Raw genomic sequence first — 19,690 nt, 5'->3', positions numbered from 1 at the left:
CTTCTGTGTCATAAGGCTTTACCAGTGCTAAATGGCCTTTGAACCTCGACATCAGTACATATTTATGGGCCTGAATCACTAAAAAACAGCAGAAGTTTGTTATCTTCTAGTAATAACTGTCTGCTTGAAAACACTTTGAAATACACCCCTTTTTTACTCCCATTTTTTTCTATACTCTTAAAAGATGTCTTAATATATGTGAAAGCATCTGTGAAGGAGAGGCAATACCAACAATATCACTTCAGAAGGGAAATGGGTAAGCATATGATGTGTATTAGACATCGGTTTAATATAAATTAATGTCATAAATCAGCAAGATGCTGCTTGTTTAAAGAGCTATGGGATATTAAGGGCCATAACTAGTAAGAAAACAGCATTCATGCAGTGATAAAATGCTCCCTGGTGTAAAAGGCACCAGAGGAAGCTGATTACAGATTAGATGTAGTCAGTGGCTTGTCTCTGATATTTGAAAATTCGTAGTTTGTTTGGTTTGCAGAATCGATTTAACGTGACATCAGTGAATCTTGTGCTTCTTAATTGCTTTATTGGGTCTATGGAGTTGGTTTAGGAACTGTGGAGCCTTTTGAAGACGAAAATTCACTTAAGCATCATTAATGATGTAACCGTTATGTCACGATGCCCGTGGGGCAATAAAAATAATGATGTTGCGGTGTGTGCTTCTTATGGCCCCAGCCCTACAGATCTGTCTCTTAGATATGTTTAATTGTAAGCATCCAGGTATTTCGCCTGGAATTAGTGGGCCTGTTCTTGGGCTTAACGTTAAGCCTGCATGTAAATGGTCTCAGGGTCAGGATTCATATTCGCAAAGTTCATGGGCTAAGCCTGCCGTGTGTTTTCATCCTGACTGTGCTGTCTTTTGTGCGAGATGATACAGGTGATGACTTCTGGTTTGGGACTGAGGATTGCTTCATCTCCTGGCACGCACTGGGATGCTGCCTCCATCCTTGCAGCGGGCTTTGCAGTGCTGCAGGCACCTCCTTCGTTCATCAAGTATTTCTGGTGGTACAGACCTACCTAAATGTCAGGCCTTTCCATGTTCTTAGCTGTTTATTTCAATTACTGAGAGTTTTATGAATAACTTGGGACAGTTTCCTTTCTGAAATTTGGTAAAGGCTGATAAAGAGGGCTCCCAAGCCAAGTCTCTCACTATTAGTTGTGCATTAAATGGTGAAAACAAAACCTCGTCTAAGTATTCAGATTGGTATAAAATCAGATAACCTATGACATGGGTTAGTGGGAGACATTGGTGGTAGGGGGATGGCTGGACCAGATGATCTTGGAGGGCTTTTCCAACCTTAATGATTCGATGACTCTGTGATTCTATGAAAATAGATTTTAAATTACATTTTGCATTTTAGTGATTTTTTTCCATCCGGTTAGTAGAATGTATTTTTATTTTAAAAATGAAACTTTGCAGTAGCTTAGGTCAACATTTGCAGTCTCGTTTTTGTTTAAAGCAAACAAGTGGTGACGTTGCTCTGGATCTCTGGCACGTTGTTAGGAATGTCTCGAATTTTCTTGCTGTCATTACAGCAGAGCAGATCAAATCAGTCAATAAAGTGATTGTGAGGTTATAATAGTGTCAAATCAATGTTGTTTCCGAAGTTAATTTCTGCCTGTCAGTCTGTGGAAGGGTAGAGCTGGTTTACTTCAGGCTGGAGTGGTGGATGCTGGGTTTGCCAGGCTGTTCTCCCTTCGTGCTGCAGAGGAAGATGTGGTTTTATATTTCCTTGCAGAGATTTGCTAATGCTTAACTACAGTTTGATGGAGTGTGCAGAATTGTTATGAAGAACAGTTGTTTGCGGAGCAAAATTCAGCCTGACTGAGGAATATATCCAGTATACGAAGAGATCCTGTTTTAAAATGTAGTAAACAACAGCAAGTGGTAGGTTTAGATCATGAAAAGGATGGAAATAGACTTATTTATCTTGTTCCTACTGCTGTGCTGCTTGGAATAGAGCACAGCTGACAGTGCTGTGCATTAAGGGAGCACACATCTGGGCCAAGGAACAGTAGCTGTAGAGGGCAGAGCAGGGATTTGGGGTCAGGTTGACTGGGGGAGTGCAGTGCTGGCAAATATTGCTCAGCACACAAGGGGGAAATGAGTGGCCAGCTACCTGCTTCTGCATCAGGGAATTATTTACAGGGGGGAGCGATTTCAAAGCGTGCTCTCCCCCATCCCAGCCCCCTGAGATAACATTGCAGGATTGCATTTTCCTGATTATCTCCTAAAAGCTTCCTCAAGCTCCATGGAACCTGTCAGGATGTTGGTGTTACCCATCCCTGTGGGCTGGCTGGTTGGAGAGTCGTCAGGAAGGAGCACGGTTCATCCTTACTGACTGCAGTCAGATAACTCTCCGCTAATGCAGTATTATATTCAAAATTTTCACCCTGAAAGGCCAAATAATATCAGAGGGTTTAAAATTCGTACTTTCCTGTGGCTTTCTTTGTTCTCCAGATTGGGTGTTAATCCTCATTTATGAATTCATACACAGAAAAAAAGACCGCTGGGGCAGCAGCAGCAGTATCTGGTGTAGCAGAAGTGCAAATTCAAGCAGAGCTAACAGATGGAGGCAAAAATGTCTCTGAGTTGTATGCCGAAACCAGGCTATGGAAAGTTCTTTGCAGTGGCTGTTGCATTGTGCTTGGATAAGCTGGCGTGTTCTGCCACAGGAATTCTGTGTTTGTTGTGAAAGGGCCAGTGCACGGTGGGTTTTTTGAATACACAAGCAACGTTTCAGAAGCTAGATTTTTCTGCCTATCAAGTTTTGGTTGGCATTCCTGATCAAAGTCTTCATTTAAAAATAAAAATAATAATAATAAAAAAGGTTGGCTGGTATTAGCGAGCCTTCTTGAGTCAGTGCGTTTATTTTGTCATAACGTGAGTGTGCATTTATCTGTGTACCTTGTGTTAGTCCCAGATGAAATGAGGTGTGTCAGCAAGTGTTTCCTATGACTGTCATCGAAATCATTCCCCTAATTGACATTGCTACCTGCTACACCAGCAAAAACAAAGCAAAACCAAGAAACCCAACGAGTCTCCCAAGCTCTTAAGCAAACCACATCTTGATTTCAACAGTTAGCTCTCTACCACCGTCAGGAACAGCCTGTGTGCAGAGCAACACATTCAAAGTCCATCTTCTGCCTGTTTTTACCTGGTGTGCCAGGCAGTGACTCACCCACCCGAGGAGGAGACGTGAAGAGCAGCAGCAAAAGCCCTAGCACGTGGTGCAGCGCCTCTGCCACTCAGTAAGTGCAGGGAGGGCTCTGGGGATGTTCATACCCGTAGGAGACTCATGGGCTGCAGTAAGTCAGATCCCTAAGTATGGATGTTAAGCTGCTTCTACACATTTGGAGGCTCAAAATTACAGAAAAAAAGTTAACACCTATTGCAACCTCATGCAGGGGATGCCTTATTTATACTTATTTTTACCTCTCTAGTTAATTTATTTCTCAATAGTGCACCCCTTAATACATTTCTACTCTTTTTAGTAGATCTCTTGCCCTGCCCCACATCATCATTTTCTCCTGTTGTAATTTTTTTTTCTCTGTCAAGTTTAAAATTTGTAGCTGGACTGAAATAGCTGATTGATGCATCACAGGGCCACGTAGATCCTAACTTCTATATGCTTTCTGGTCATTTTTAAAGGCTGTAAACTCCATTATGTTCATACAGCTTAAATTGTATCCTTCATACAGTATGGGGCTGCCCCTATTGTTAATTGAAACAACTTTTAAGAACTTTATTACAAAGCCAAGCTTCTTCCATAATAGGTTGATTAGGATTGCCTCCTGTGCAGGTTCTTTTTCCTGTCTTTATTTCCTGTTCTAGAGGGGTTTTCTCAGCCTTTTATTGTTACAGACAGCAGCTAATGAAGCTCACCTAAAGTGCAGATCTTGATGAATTAGTAAAACAGTCCTGTATTTGTGCTAGCTCTTCCATTTATATTAAAAATTATACAGTATAAGTCCATTCCAGCACTGTTTTTACAAATAGTCCATTACTAATCTGTCACTGCTTCTTCTAATTAAGGTTGAAGCTTTGAAAATCACAGGGCTTCTTGCCTTATAGAAAAGGAATATAAAATGCTATTTGTGCAGTACTGAATGCCTTCAGAATTTTGGTTTGCTTCTTAACTATTCTGATATTTTGTAAGTGCTGAAAGTAAAACTGATCTCATCTAGGGGGCTAAAAAATGCAGATACATTTGTGTACTTGTGGGCCTGTCAAGCATTTTATCTGAAAGCCTTACAAAGATGTGTGTGTTGGATCTTCACTTGCACACTACAAAGCTTCATAAGAATTCAGTGACAACCAACCAAATGCGTTTCTTTTCTGAATCACTTGTAAAAAAAAAAAAAAAAAAAAAAAAAGGTATCGTTCTACTTAGTCTGCCAAGTAACCGCTGTGCAGTACCTATTATCTGCTGGATGGCTCAGCACGCCTGTGCAGTGCTGATACTTTTATGTCCTACAGCTCGTGATATGTGTCCGTGGCTGGAAGTGAGACGAGCTGAATTAGGCTTCACCGTGTGTACGGCAGCAAGCTGTCTTGGTGTATTTTTACAGTGTGGGCATGATTCTGTATAAATAATACTTGCATTTTTAGCGGCGGGGAGTTTTTTCCCCTCTGAAATCCATTTTGACTGATAGCTGCTGACTTATCTATTGACTGTGGCTCTCCTGCTTTCTGCAGGGAAAATAACTTTCCAGTAAAGCAAAAGTGAAGGTGAATCAGTAGTTGTAAAAAGGAGAATCAGCAGCACAGCTTGTCTATGCTCTTGACCTGGGCTGTCTTTGCCTTGTAAGCAGAAAAAGAGAATCTATGGGAAAATTAACACTGAAGTGAGTGGTAATGCAGAATTTTGGATTACTGGGCTGTGAAATGAAACTGTTATAGCTCTTTCTTCAGTAAGGCATGTGTGCCGTGCTAATGCAGAAATGCCACGGAAGTGTAATACTTTCCTAAATAATATTTTGAAAAGTTTGGAAAGCTGTGAAGCCAGGAAATGTTCATCGCTAAGAGTCGTGACATTATGAAGTGCCAGCTGGTTGATAAAGAACTTTTGGAAACAGCTTGACATGTTATTTCCTATAAATTATTGCAACAATACAGATCTCGCAACAGCTATCATTTGTCTTTAAATAACAATCTCGAGTTTAGCAAAGGCAACTCATTTCACAGCGCTCCAGTGCTGTTAGGATGCAGTAACGGCAACATCATGCTGTGATTTCTGGCCTCAAAGGGTCAGAGAGGAAATATTCCTGGTTTAGCTATGATACCGACTCAGGTAAGGATAAAAGATGTTTTATTCTAATAGGTGAGGTAATGCATAGCTGAAAACCTGCTAAATTTTAAGGTTAAATCGAAATGGAGGAGATAAGAGACTTCAGTACAATGCAGTAGTGTTAGGAATAGCTGCTATCCCATATATGCCTGTCCCACATACTCTGTTCTTCAGATGGTGCATCACATGCTGAATACTGCTCAGTCATCCCTACAACTTGATTGTACGATTTAATCTGCAGCTGTGACTTCATGGGGTCCTTTGTGGGCCTGAGAGTCCTTCTGCCTGGCTCTGCTTACAGGAGAGTAACCGAATTCAGCACAGTTAGGATGATGTGATTAGAGCAAGGCACCCATTATGGGATTTCTTTTCTGGGGCTGAATTGCTGCTGGTACAAATCTCGTTAGCATTCTACTTGTAACTTTATATATAGTAAGTTTCTACATATAAAAAAATTTCTATATATAAATAAAACAAAGCCTAAAAAAGGGGAAAAAAAAGTACTTAATCTTTTCAACATTTTTTTTGCTGACTTTTCTTTCTTTTCAGATCTTGACTAAGAAGTCTTTCCAAACTTATTTCTAGCAGAAGACACTTTATAGAAATCTGATCCAAAATGTGTGTTGTGTTTGTCTGTTTGTTTTTTGTTATTACCAATTTAACTGCTGTTCACTCGAGCTTTGCTTTTACTTGTTGGTTGTGGAGTAACTTTATTCTTCTGGTGCTATCAGCAGTTAGAGTGGTGAGCAGCTTGAGTGATGTGTTGTTTAGATAGAAAATCTGTATAAATGCTATCAACATTGATTGTAGAAAATGTCATGAACAATGTCTGGGTCTTACTGGGGGGATTTTCACATAAACTGCCACAACAAAAATTTGAAAAACAGTAAATTACTGATGGAAAAGTAATAAACTTTTATAAGGTAACACATGAGTTATTGTCCTAATTTTCTAGCTGATGCATAGGTGCACGTAAAAGGACAGACATCAGATTGCTTTTGTTATCATCATATAATACATTTTAGTGTAATCCAAAAATTCTTTTTTTTTTTTTTTTTAAGGATAAAGTTACTTAGTTTTCTGACTTGAAATAAGCCCGCTTCTCAAATTTGAACTAAGATGGAAGCAACAACCAAAAGAAAAGGAATAACAAATTATTTTGTCAAGAGCAGTGATGAGATATTAAAACTGTACTTAAATATATTTAAATATTTATTCATAGAGTTGTATTTAAGTATGTTGATAAAACTCTTTAGTGGAAAAATGCTCTGCCTTAAACATGAATTGGAGAGGATTAGGATTTAATAAAGTGAATTACTGTTTCTGTTTGAGGGGGAAAATATTTTTCCCCAAGGTTTTGATTTTTAAAACTACCGGCTTTCTTCCCAGATGTTCTAGAATATATTATGCATTGTTGTAAAACAACTCTAATCTCTAATACGATTATCTGTAAACTTCCTTTGTTTACTGAGGGATTTTTCAGATTATCAAATCATTCTGTATACAAATCCTACTTCTCTTGGTGCATACTTTGAAGTCGACACTGCATTCTCTAGGCAGCACCCCAAATGCAGCTTCCTAACGTAAATTAATGATGATTATTGTCCTCACATTGGGAAGGGAAATCGAGTCTCCTGTCTCAATTCATGGTTCACTTCCAACATAGGGTAATGAGAGCAGGTGCACACAGGCACCAGAGCGTGTGAATTGATTTGCAGTATAAATATAGACAAGTTATTTATGAGTGTATGGAATTCAGGAGAGAAAAGGGTTGGAGCCAAAGTTGTCATTTGCTTTTTAAGATTTCATGGGCATGTTTTTCATAATACCCATACACCGAAATGAGAGGAACTGTTGTCTGTTATCATCACGGTGGCACCTGTGCTCTGGGGCATGGGATGGGGCTTAATAAGAGGGAAGGGTCTCTCAATCCCAGTCCTCTGTGTAAATATGAATTATTCAGAGCCCAGTGTGGAATTTCTTGGGACAGTGCAAGCTGTGCAGGGATGTGTTGTTGTGTTGTGTTTTTTTTTTTTATTATTTTTTTTTATTTTTTGCCTGAAATTGTGAGAATCTGCCATGGGGAAAGACATTCGGAGGTCCTCTTCCCCAGCAGCATCCTTCCCCTGGATGCACGAGATTGCAGGCAAGATGTAGCAGGAGAAGGGAAAACTAAGCAGAATAGGATGCGTCTTCGAAGGACAAATCAGTGCGGTGAGAGCTGCCTTTGCTGGCAAAATCCTGAGTAAGCAGGTGGGCTTGGCGCCGTGCCCTGAAGGTGAACGTGCTCGGCCGGCAAGCCAGCGGGGAGGCACAGCCCTCGCTTCTGCCTGTGATCTCCAGAAACATCCTTTGTGAAAGCTCCTGGCTGCCCTCTGCCACTTCACCTTGGATGCTGGGAGAAAGAAATGGCCTTTGGTAGCTAGGACCGAGGGGACGCAAGGCTAACAAAAAAAAATCAATTGGTGTAGTATCAGTTGCGTTTGGAAATGGCTTGGTTTCTTTTGTGCATGCTGAGCAGCAGCAAGGCTGGGATTTTATGTCTTTGTTTGGTGCTCCGGGCAGCAGGAAAGCTGGGCCAAGAGGTGTCATAGTGCCAGAGTGTCCCCTGGGCACTTCCATTCCCATTCCTTGACTTCCCCCCATGCCATTCCCCAGCTTTCCGGAGGCCCCTGGTGCCCCCCTGCCCAAGCAGGGACACCCAGAGCAGGCTGCCCAGGCGGCTTTTGGAGCTCCCCAAGGAGGAGACCCCACAGCCTCTCTGGGCAGCCTGTGCCAGGGCTCCGTCACCCGCCCAGCACAGCAGTGCTGCCTGGTGCTCAGAGGGAGCCTCCTGGGTGCCCGGCTGTGCCCATGGCCTCCTGTCCTGGCACTGGGCACCACTGAGCAGAGCCTGGCTCCGGCCTCTCTGCACCCTCCCTTCAGAGGTTTAGGGACATGGAGGAGATCCCCCTGAGCCTCCTCTTCTCCAGGCTGAGCAGCCCCAGCTCTCCCAGCCTCACAGCAGAGATGTTCCAGCCCCTTCACCACCTTGGAGTCCCTTCTTTGGACTCTCCCCAGTGTGCCCAGGCCTCTCCTGTACTGGGGGGCCCAGAACAGGACCCAGCACTCCAGGTGCAGCCCAACCAATGCTGAGCAGAAAGGATCACCTCTAAGCTGAGCTTCCCCAGTCTGTTTCAAAACGGACAGAAAAGGTGGAAAGAATGACCAAACTCACCACTTTTGGCTTCGTGTAGCTGCAGATCCACCCAGTGAGCTGAGGGAACCCCATACCCTGCGAGGTGCCTGGGCTGCCACGCTGTGCCTGCTGAGGTTTTACGGTGCCCCCGAGGCAAGTCCTGGATGTCACGCCTGGGCTGGAGAAATACTGCCAGAGGTACTTTTACTGCTGAGGTCTAGCCGAGTACAGACGGTGATATTCTTAATTTTCCAGGCTGTTGCTATCTTATTCTCAGCTGTCCCTAGACGTCCTCACCATTTTATGTTTCCCCTCTAATGGCATGAGCCAAGATGTCATAATATCCAAAATCAAATGTACCAGAAAATATAATAAATTAGAGTCGGGCTAGCAGAGTAATTGAAGAATAAACTGAATTTTAAACAACACGAGATTGCGTTATGAACTGATTGCTATGCACAAAATGCACCAGAGGAGTGCGACTTCATGTAGATTTACTATTGATGGCAGTATTTCCTAGATTGCTACTAGTAATAAGGAAATGAAAATGGTTTGAACTTTTGAGTTAGTACCGCTACATAATATTGCAGCAAAGGAGAAGTACCATTCTAGTTACACATCAAAGTGATTCTGGGAGAAAAAATTTCTCAGCTATTTATTTATAAATTCAAGAGTTTTTCGTGAGTTTAACGATCCTGAAGCTTCTGAGGCCACAAGTTTTTGTCACGGAAAGAAGTAAATTCATCCCCAACTCTGTATTTTTTTTTTTATTAATAAGAAATTGTTTATGTAAAGTACTTGGTGCAGCGGATCCCACTCAAGTGAGAAAACTGAGCTTAGGGACATCTGGTGTCCCGAAGAAATGCTAAGGTTGTTTGCCAGGTCAGTTTTATGGCAGGTAGTCTGCATATTTTGTTTGAATAATTTTCTCCTAATTTTTATTTCATTAAAAAAAAAGGGAGCAGATAACACACACGTAGGACGTTTTAAAAATAACCCTCCAGCTGCAATACCAGTAGAGATGTTGGGAGACAGTCACGCTTATCTGAGATGGCATGAGAAGGTCTGGGTTTGTGAGCCAGAAGGCATCTCAGCTGAGACGTGGTGAGCATGTATGCTCTTCTGGTCTCCTGAAATCAGAAATGAGATAGCGCTAGTAAAAGCCATCCTGAGGCTGTTCTTATAACTCAAAGTTACGGGAAAGCTTGGGAAATGCAAATAGTCGGTAGCAGGTATTTGCTGAAAGATTACAAGTGGCTGGTTGAAGAGTTTCAGTGGGCTGTACGGAACTCAATTCTGTGCAGAAGAGTTGGTGTCGAGGCAGTTGGGCTGTTGATATGCAGAGAAAACTTGAAAAGCATTTTGGACTTTACTTTCTTTCAGTTTCATCCAAATTTTGAGAATATAAAGAGAATTTTGTAAGGATGAGATCTTTGGCAGCAGTAGTTCCAGCTCAAGTCAAGACTTATGCTTCATAAATTGGGCTCTCCAGTGGCATATCAACTAAAGGAAGGGCTGTTCAGTGGTAGAAAAGAAATCTAAGGCTTGTTCAGTGGCAGGGAGGGCAGGAAGGCAAAAAAGCAATATTCATGCACTGAAATAATGTCATTTTGTAGTGGTAAGCACTGTGATTCGTGCTTTAAGTGAGAATTTTTGAGTTTAAAAGTTTAAGTTGTATTTCAGCATGAAATTGTATTGTTGATATTCATTAGTCTTGTAGTCTTGTAAAATTTCAGTAAGGTTCTCTACCGGGAATGGTAATGAAATACATATTACTTGTAAACTAATTTTTTAGAATAGTGAAAGTGGTAGCTCGTGAGTTAAATACGTGAATATATTAAGTGAGCTTTATCATTGTGAAACTTATTTAAAGTGTCGTAAATCCCTTGATTTATGTTCCTTCTCAATGCCATGACCTAAAGGAAACTGAAATTTATCTAGAAGAAACAATTATTTCCCGTGTAATACTTATTTCCCCTGTGTAACTTGTAAAATTAATTATTTTTCTGTATATATTCTGATGACTTAATAACTTACCTTCTTGCATCCATCCTCTGTTTCCATAGAAATGGGTTCAGAGATCACCAGGAGGCAAGAGCAAGGACTTTTGTGTATGACTTCCCCTCCACTCTGCCTGTTGAGATAGTAAGTGGCACAAACAAGCCTCTAAACACCACTGCTCCAGCTCTTAAAACGTGTATGGCAGGAGGCTTGGGGAAATCAATCTGCCTATCACTTGGGGAAAACAGGCAGCCCTTAACCTGTAAAAAGAAAAAAAAAAAAAACTTGAGCAGTGCAAGAATTCCTACAGGAAGGTTTTGAGGAAAATCATTTTCAGGATCCGGAGTTACATTTCCACTCGCTTCAATGGCAAGTTTGATGTTCTGTGAAAGATTCAGAGCTCTCTTGTGCTTTTCCTTTTTCCCTATTACACATCCCAGGTGACTTTTGATGACTTACCCCAACAGCATCAATCTTTGAGAATCTTCCCCAGTGGAATATGTTACTTATAACAAATGTTTGTGTGGCTAAGCCTTTCTCTAGCTGTGGTCAGTCTCTGCTTTCTAGTATTTCTTACCCAGTTAACCCTAGTAGTGAAATCTGTGCACCGTGGCAGTTTACTCTAGGGAAGACCACTCAAGAGCAAACTGTTGGTGAGGAATATAATGGGTAAATGGAGTTCTTTAAAGGAGTTTTGGAGCATCGTTTTCTTTCAAAATATATTAGTGTCATGGAGGAAAGCAAGCATTTCTGATAAAGTTTATTGCAGTAGTAAATGTTAGGAACGAGTCAGCAATATTGAGCAGTCCAGATCATTTTGGAGGCTGCAGGCAGTTGAATGATGCATTACAATTTAAGCAATATATTCTTTCTAGCGTTCAGAAGCAGAAAATCTAAACCACTTTTACAGGCTGAATACATCCTGAAAACATGCAGGAGTCATCAGAATTAACCATTGGAAAACAGCTCCGTCTTCAGTTCTGCAGTGAGGTGCCTAACAGAGTCCTCAGAGGAAAGATAAAGGAGTGAGGGAGCACTAAAAACAAGCACGGAGGAGCTGTTCCTGGGGCATGGGCAGAGCTGCTGGTTTGCTGGGAACACTTCTGAAGAGTTAACACTTGAAAGCTGGAAAGCCTTCAGGAAAGACTTACAAAAATGAATAGAGCGTATGCCGTCTGGTATTTATTTAAGAACCCTTCTTTCCTCATCTAACTAGTAAATAAACCACGGCGCATAAAAGTAACGGGAGTTTTCATCATTTTAAAGAGCTGTTTACATATCTGGCTGCGCTTGGAAGCTGCCAACAGGCAGCAAACGCAGCTAGGTAGGCCTGGTGATGGTCTGCTACAGGCTGAGCAAATATCATAAAGGCTGGAGAATGGGAAACCCTCAGGAACAGCAAACACGGATAGCTAATACCGATCGGTAAGGATTTCTCTGTGAGATGCGAAATGGCAGAAATGTGTATTTAATGCGCGCAAGCCAACTAATTGCTTCAGCTAGACCCGGCGCACAGCGATCCCGTTGCCATCAGCACTTGGTGGCATAATTTATATCGAGGGACGCTTTTCCCGTGGCAGGCGGGCAGAGAGCCAATGCCACGTAAAGTCATTCGTGTCATCCCAGGGACAGGTGGGACCGGCGGGCTGGGGGCTGGTTTACGAGGCAGCTGCATCCATCCTCGCATACCAGGGCTGCTGCGGGGTCAGGCCGCTACGGCTCGTTTCGTGGCGTGTTGCTGAGTGCTCCCAGTCCAGTATTTTAGCCTAGTGATCGGCGTTTCAGTGGAGACTGCTATGCTTGAAGAATCTGCCCGGTCTGTTTTTTTTTTTTTTTTAATTATGTATGCCACGAAGCAAGTGTAAATGAATGCTTTCCATGCGCGCATTGGATAAGGAGATGGACAGCTTATAAATGCACTTGTTACTCTTTCATATTCAGATAGACTTTGATGGCTGTAATGTAGCAGCACAAAGTTTTTGTGAACGCCAGAAGGAAGATGAATTCAGTTCAGTTTCATCCCTGAAAAGTCCAATAAAAAAAGAGAAAAGGCCTTTCACGTATTTTCTTGCCTTATTTTCCTAGCATGATAAAAGCTGCTTTTCTGCAGCCTTAATGAAGGATGTAACAGTTGAAAGGAAGCTTTTCCCACCTGAAGGAAAATGTTGAGAAATTGCAAAATGAGTTTACAAGATCCTCAGCAGAAATATTTCACGGGGCTTAAGGAGGATCCCATTGTATAAAAGTAGGAGAACCACAGATATAAACTAAATCCCTGCATCAGGCAATATTTTGTTTGAAGTGGCGTAGCAATAAAACTGGTTTGTTTGTTCTTTCCACCCTCCTGCTCTTCTGTGCTCTTGAAGAGAGCATGGGCTGGTGGTTTCAAATCAGGGATGGGGGTATTTTGGCGTTTCTTCCTCATGTAGGATGAGACAAGTACCACGAGCAAATAACTTCAGGTGAGCTCATTATTTCCATATGTAAGCTGAGGGAAAAAAAGCCCATCAGAAGAGTTCGTAAAGGTTAAAACCTTAATAGTTACCGCTGACATTGAGGTTCTTAGGTAAAGGCATTAAATAAGTGGAATATATTGTGACTGTATCACGCTCATTGTCTTCTTCCCTCACACCTCACAAAGTTAGAATGTAAAGAGTTGAGAGCATTTTTCCTCATATTTATGCACCACACAGAGCAGTACAATTGCTTAGCTAAATCAACGGGACTTTTTCAATTATAAGGTGCCATTACCTTTCTGTGTTCTTGTCATTTATGAAATCAGCGGGTGGTTAATTAAATTGCTCCTTTGGACTCTTCTAAAGGATGCGTATTAATTATATTTTAGTGATGGTGTGGACATTTCTCAACTTTTTAATGAGGGTCAAAGTTGTTTACCTCTTTCTTAGGAAATAGCTATTTCTTTATTGAGGGTAGTATAATACGGGTGGTTTTGTTTGTTTGTTTTAATAAAATCTCATTAGCTGCTCATTGGGACGTTAAATGCTGTGATCACGTTACATGCTTGCTTGAAATCAAATCTTAAAATCTGAATTTTCCTGACTGCAAAGCACTGCTAGGTCTACAGAGTCCATGAGATAAACTTTGTGTCGATGAAGGGAGTAGGCTCATTGCTCAGAGAGGACGTGTTCCCCTAAACCATCCAGCTCTTTTGATTTCGTGGCTTTGGAAAGCAATTTTGGGGCTCAAAACCAGGATGTCCATGTAGCTTGATGGAGGTGAGGACCCTGGTTTTACTCGCATTGCTGTGCAAAGTTTTGCTGGACTGTTTCACAGTATGGATAAGATCCATAAACTCTGTCCTAAAAATCCTAGAAAAAAAATAAAAATCATAGCAATCACTTACAGACATGGCTGTTGGGTTTTTTAGTTAATGACACTTGCGTGCTAAAGGAAGCCCCGAGAAGGTGTGCTAACAACTGAATGCTTTTGCCAGGATTAATTTATATTGGTTCCTGGATGAGATAGCGTGTTCCTGTCAAATGCCCAAAACCAAACAAAACCCCCTAGCCTGGTGTAAATACCAGCGAGGCTGTCACTTAAGTGCCGCTGTAAACGTCTCGAACAGATGTGTAAAGTTTCTGTAGCACTCCCTGGGTCTTTGAAATACCACTGCAGGTTTTATCTTACAGGAAGGAGCAGGATGGCCCTCGCTTCTCATCTGACGGGTTATTGACAAGTTATTCCATGGGGCTGGTGGCTCCACTGGGGCTGCTGTCTCCTCTAGACCGTGCAGCTCTTCCCCATGAACCAAAAAACCATCGGTCTTCTTTATGCTGTTTATCTACCTTCATTTATTTAAGACCACTTCAAGCCAAAAAAGAGTTGAGAAAAGCAGTTTCGGTACGGTTTCAAAATGCAATTTGCTTTGTAATCGTGCTTTCTCAGACAGAGGATGGTATAAAGCCACCCTGAAGTCTTCTGAAGCGTCCATTGAGGCATCGAGCTGAACCCTTCTCATCTGGAGCACGCTCCTCTGCTGCTAATTTTTATCTCGTTTGTAAGTTTAGGGCTTTTTTTTCCCCACTTGATGGAACAATATAAGTGAAGGAAGGGGACATTTCCGTGAGGGATGTGGCAGTTACCATATTTAGGTGGCAGTAGACGGCTGCATGGCATTTCTATTAGGTACAGTAAAATGGGATAGTAATATTTAGGTATTCAACTTGAAAATGGGGTTACTGAAGCCCAGCATCCTGGATTTTATAGAAGTAGTGGCCACTGTGGAGCACAGTGGTTTGTACTTTGTGGGTCTGCAAATATTCATTACATCTACCATTCAAAAAAAAAAAAAAAAAAAAAAAAGAAAACAACAGGGAAATTACTTTGAAAGAAAAAAGAAAAATAGATTTATTTATTTAGTTGGACAAAAGCAGAATAATTCAAGATATGCCCTTTCTGCACCAAACACCCATCTAGTACCGAGATACTGAATTATAAACCCACAGAAACTGAAAATTGTTCAAGTGTGCTTGGTTTGGGAAACATTTTAAAACTTTCACTTCAAATTTTATTTTCTTGTAACACAATTTTCTTCGGGAGGAGGAGATAGGAAATAACATTATATAATCCAGTTTGCTGTTTTTTCCTGGAAACGCCGTGTCTGGAGCAGGCTTTGCATACGGTTTGCAGCACAGGGACAGCGTGACAGGGGCTTGAAATGCCCTGCGTGTGCCGTAAAGCTGCTCTGCTCTATGCGTGGAGTTATTGGAACTATTCCTGTGTGTGTGATACCCACACATGCTCTCCGGGAGTGCTTAAAAAAAAAAAAAAAAAAAAAAGTAAGGCGCCAGATATAGTAGCCCTGTTTCATTATGCATTCGGGAGAAATTGCTGACGACATTTCAGCCTGCAGTTAATTTTAATGTTAGGGTTGGTATTTGAAAAGGACACGGCGTAAGAGAACGCCTGCGGATCTTTTATGCTGGCTGCTGCTCCGGCCCCAGCTATTCACGTGAGGGGAGGCGAGCAGATGGATTCCCTGCTGTAAGTAAAGCAAACCCTGCAAGAGATGCTCCAGCGGTTGTAAGGGGCCGGTCCTCCTTTTGATTGCCCGCTGGCGAATTCATTTGGGTCCACCAGCCTGCTGACAACCTTTTTCCTTGAAGTTCTCTGTCGTCATGTGCTACCCTCCTCCTCCTCCTCCGTGAGAACAGCAGCGTGGTCTCCGTGCCCTGTGCAGGTATGCTGGCCTCCCTCCTCTCCTCCTCCAAATTCGGGAGCACAAAGGGTAAGAAAAAGCGAGGAGGGAGAGGGGCTGCCAAAGGTTTTGTGACAGATCCTCAGTGCCGGCTGCCTCCCTGCTGGCCGGGGGCTGGCGAGGAATTAATCGTACCTGGGTGTTTCCAGGCTCTGCCTTCTGGAAGATGCTCTTCTCCAGAGGGCTTAATTGCAGGCTAGACCCCTCTGGCGAGAATTACAAACGAGAAACGCAGGAAATACTCTGAATTCAGCCCGTTTCGAGTGTGTAGGCTTCTCTAAGCCAAAGTGTAAAGTGAGTCTGTCTCGAATTAACTGTTTCATGCTTTCCATTTATTTGTTTATTTATTTATTTTTACATTTATCTTTCCTAAATGGGATGTTTCTCTGAAATGTTGTGTTTAACAGGGTGATGTTTTGCAAAAAGGCTGTGGTCAGGAGTCTAAATTTGACTTGTACTAGGGTGCTTTTTGGTGATTTACATGTGCATATATTAATTGTCTTCTTAAAGATTTAAGAATTTGAGCTTTGCTCAGTTGTAAGATCCAAGTTTAAAAGCACATTTCATGAATTACAAGGGATTTATGACATCCTTTCAGTCTGAAGGTGACAAAGATGTAGCAGTGAAATAAAATGAACTGTTTGTGCTGATGCAAGCAAAGGTCAGTGCATGTTCTGGCTGAAATTAAAGCAACTCCTTCCTTTCTCACAGCTGTTTGTATCGGCTATAAATGCATGAGATGGGTATTGAGAGCGTGGCTGGGAAATAAGCTCTTAAATACGAAAGCTCTTTGGTCTCCTAGGATACATATGTGGTTATAGTTGTACAGTTATCCGTGAGACTTTCCCATAGAAATCCTAGAAACCCCGTTAAACTTCCAGCTAGCCTTATAACCCCGCCTTACAGCGAGGACTCCTGGTTTCATTGTGCTTTGTGCAGTGCAAACTTTGAGAAACGGGTCCCCCTGGTAAAGACTTTTTTAAAACAAAAAGCTTCAAGGTACTTTTAAATATAAAACAAGAAACAAAAGATCATTCATGCAGTTTTTTTATTATTAATTCTGCTTACTTGCAGAATGTGTTGATAGGAAAAATGAAGGTTAAGAGCTATAGTGTATAGGTGTTTTGAATTAACTGTGTGTAATGTTGTACACACAGTAGTTCATTGTATGCTTTGACCCCCCAGTTTGCAGCTAAATGGGAGTGTGTTGGAGCAAAGGATATCCCTGTTTGCATTCCCACATCCTAAAGGAGTAGGGAGGGCAGTGGAGAAGGTGTGTCTCCAGCTAGCTGGCATCCCAGCAGGAGTGCTCTTCTCCAAACCAAGCATTAAAAAAAAAAAAAAATTAAAAAAATCCATCTTTTGTTAGCATATGGGAAAGTTGCAGTGATTTATTTTACCTTAATTGGTGAAAAATGCAAGACTCTTTGTAAACCCTTGAAGGTTCAGATTTACTTCTGCTTATTTCTGATACTAAGCATTGACTGAAGCCAAAGCAACAGAACATGCTCCAAGAACAAAGGAAATATCAGCTCGGGCTTTAAACTTAGCGAAAATTTCATGTTCGGTTAAACCAGTTTGTATGGACAAGCAGTAGATCCCATTTCACATATTTCCAGTTCTGAAGTTCATAAAGGGAAATGTATGCAGATTACTTCCCTGAGCCAAAGCATGCTACATTATTGTAGTAGGTTTCTAGGGTAACTTCTAGGATTTTACCTTTTCCATGTTAAAATTTTTCAGCTGGATGGCCTCTTCAGGACCCTTATGTATTTTTTTTTTGCAGCAGCAGCATTCAATACCTGGAGGCAGCCTAGTTGCCTTGGAATTTATTTCTTGTCTCTCTCTTCTCATCCCACATGACTGATAATAAGAAGCAGTGTTGTCTGTGGCTGAGTGCTGCTTTTACAGTAAGATGTCTCTTTTGAATGAAAATCTCATCATGTTCTTGACTGCACTTCTGGTTGTCAAGCTGCACATAAAAGGGGCAGAAAGGGCTTTTAATTATCTTATATGCCCACTTTTGGGTTCATTACATTTAAATTTAAATGCTTAACTTTTTAACTCCCAAAGCATGTGAAAATCAAGGTTGCTTTTTTTTTTTTTTTTTTTTTTTTTTTTTAATACTAAACAGCTGTTTACAGAAATGGGAGGTATTTTTCTGACCCCTAACTGTGTCAATATGGAAACTATAGAGCAGATCTCTGATGTGTATTCCCTTATACTTCTCTTATTACAAGCTTAATAGAGGACCTGTCTCAGGATGAAGTGCTCACTCATTTTCTAGTTACTCCTTGTCTTGTTGGTGACTGATAGGTGAAGGTGATCTGGGGTTGAGTCCTTCTGACCCACTGGACTATTTCTGTGAGGCACGAGACTGCTCTGAACCTGGTAGCAAGTTGGAGTCCTTTCTGACAAGACCTGGATTTTAGGAACTCGTATTTTGTGGGTGAAATTCTGACTAGTTCCCAGCCTTATGTAGTCCCCTGTTGCTCACAGGAGCACAAAAGCCTGGAATTTTGTTATTTTCACTGAATCAGGGAAACATCAGGATCATGAAGTCCAACCATCAGCAAGTCCTATCACTAAATCATGTCCCTTAGTGCCATGTCCACACATTTCTTAAATACCTCTGGGGATGAGGACACTGCTGGGCAGCCTGTTCCAATGCTTCAGAGTATTTCCAAATACTCCATCACCTGCTTATTCTGTTTTATTAAGCTAACCTGACATTATTAACAGAGCTGCTACCACTGTTTTTTCTTTTAAGAGGAGTAGGCTGGTGTCTACATCAGGGCTGGATGGTATGTGGCATTTCTAGGGTCTCATTGTCTTGATACACAGGACTGCTCTTTTTTTATGAAAAGGGTTAGAGATCTCCCATGTGGATGTTGGTCTTTACGTCACGGAGACAGCATTCTCTTCTGGGTTCATTTCTACAGATACTAGTATACAAGGAGCTTTGCCTGTTAGGGTTTCTTGGATGATGTAGCAATTCAAAAAAAGGGTTTACAAAGTTTACAAAACGTTTCATCTAAGTGTCTGGCATAAAATACGTGAAAACATTTAGCATGGGCTGGGAGTAACAAAAAAAATAATATGAAAATACCTGAGAGTCTGAATTTTTTATTTCTGTGAGCCTAACCTAACTTGTTGAGAAGTGCTTGGCTTGGAAAATGAGCACTGTGGTTAGGGAATGCAAAGAGGCTAGGTACTCCTGAGGCTGAATTGTCTGTCTCTTAAAGACCTTTTTCCAAAAGCAATGCTAATGAAGTAATATCCTTCAAAGTGAGGCTGGTAGTTTAAGAGCTAGTTCTTAAGGGTTGAATAGATAGGATAAATGAGGAAGGGAAAACTGTATCATCCCCCACAGAATCTCAAATGTGAAATTTCAGCGTGCTGAGAAGAGATTGGGCAGTGACGAGGAGAAGGAGGAGGAGGAGGAGGAGAAGAAGGTTGGCTCCTTCCCAAGGTAGCATGCTTCTGTCAGCCTCTCTTGCTGGAGCCATTTTGACCACGGACACAGAAAACTGGTGCCTGAAGTTAGGCTTTGGAGCATCCAACCTGTTGGGGCTTTTGAGCGTGTCGCTCCTTTACCCTTCTCTTCCCAAAATGTGGTGAACCAGAGTTACCGACTGAAGTAAGTGCCTTCTATATGTTTTGCAAATTAATTATTAAGTCTACAAAAAACTAAGTGTATTTTTCTTTCATAATTCTAGGCCTTTGCTTTTTAACGACTTAGGTTTTGTTTGCTGGACAAGGGTTGTGGTTGGAAACCTGTCCTGTGATACATCCCAACCCCACCAGACTCCTCTTGACCCTTCCCCTCTTTGCTTGTAGGATGAGCACCCTTCTCGGAGCCCTTGTACTTCTATTGGACAACTGTCTTCTCGTTTATTTCTTTGTGTATATAAATCCCTAATTTCTGCATGTGGCTACCAGTTTGGGGTTTTGCATAGGTGCCACCTATTACGTGTCTTTAGT

General features: G+C 41.6%; 1 protein-coding gene across 2 annotated transcripts in view; it reads left to right on the top strand.

The window, feature by feature from the left end:
• The window catches only part of LNX2 (ligand of numb-protein X 2), a 59,324-nt gene that overhangs the window by 1,723 nt on the left and 37,911 nt on the right, over positions 1-19,690 (top strand). Inside the window, exon 1 of one of the 2 annotated variants that reach the window (XM_082784437.1) lies at positions 19,232-19,346. The exons of the other annotated variant lie outside the window; for it this stretch is intronic. The gene's annotated coding sequence lies outside the window, so the exon portion shown is untranslated. Of the gene's footprint in view, positions 1-19,231; positions 19,347-19,690 lie in introns of those variants that run through there. 2 annotated transcript variants of the gene reach the window in all.

This window comes from Aythya marila (genome assembly GCF_965140915.1).
Source record: "Aythya marila genome assembly, chromosome: 1".
NCBI lineage: Eukaryota > Metazoa > Chordata > Aves > Anseriformes > Anatidae > Aythya > Aythya marila.
Note: the sequence above shows the minus strand (reverse complement) of the source record. Positions and strands in the feature narration are given on the sequence as shown.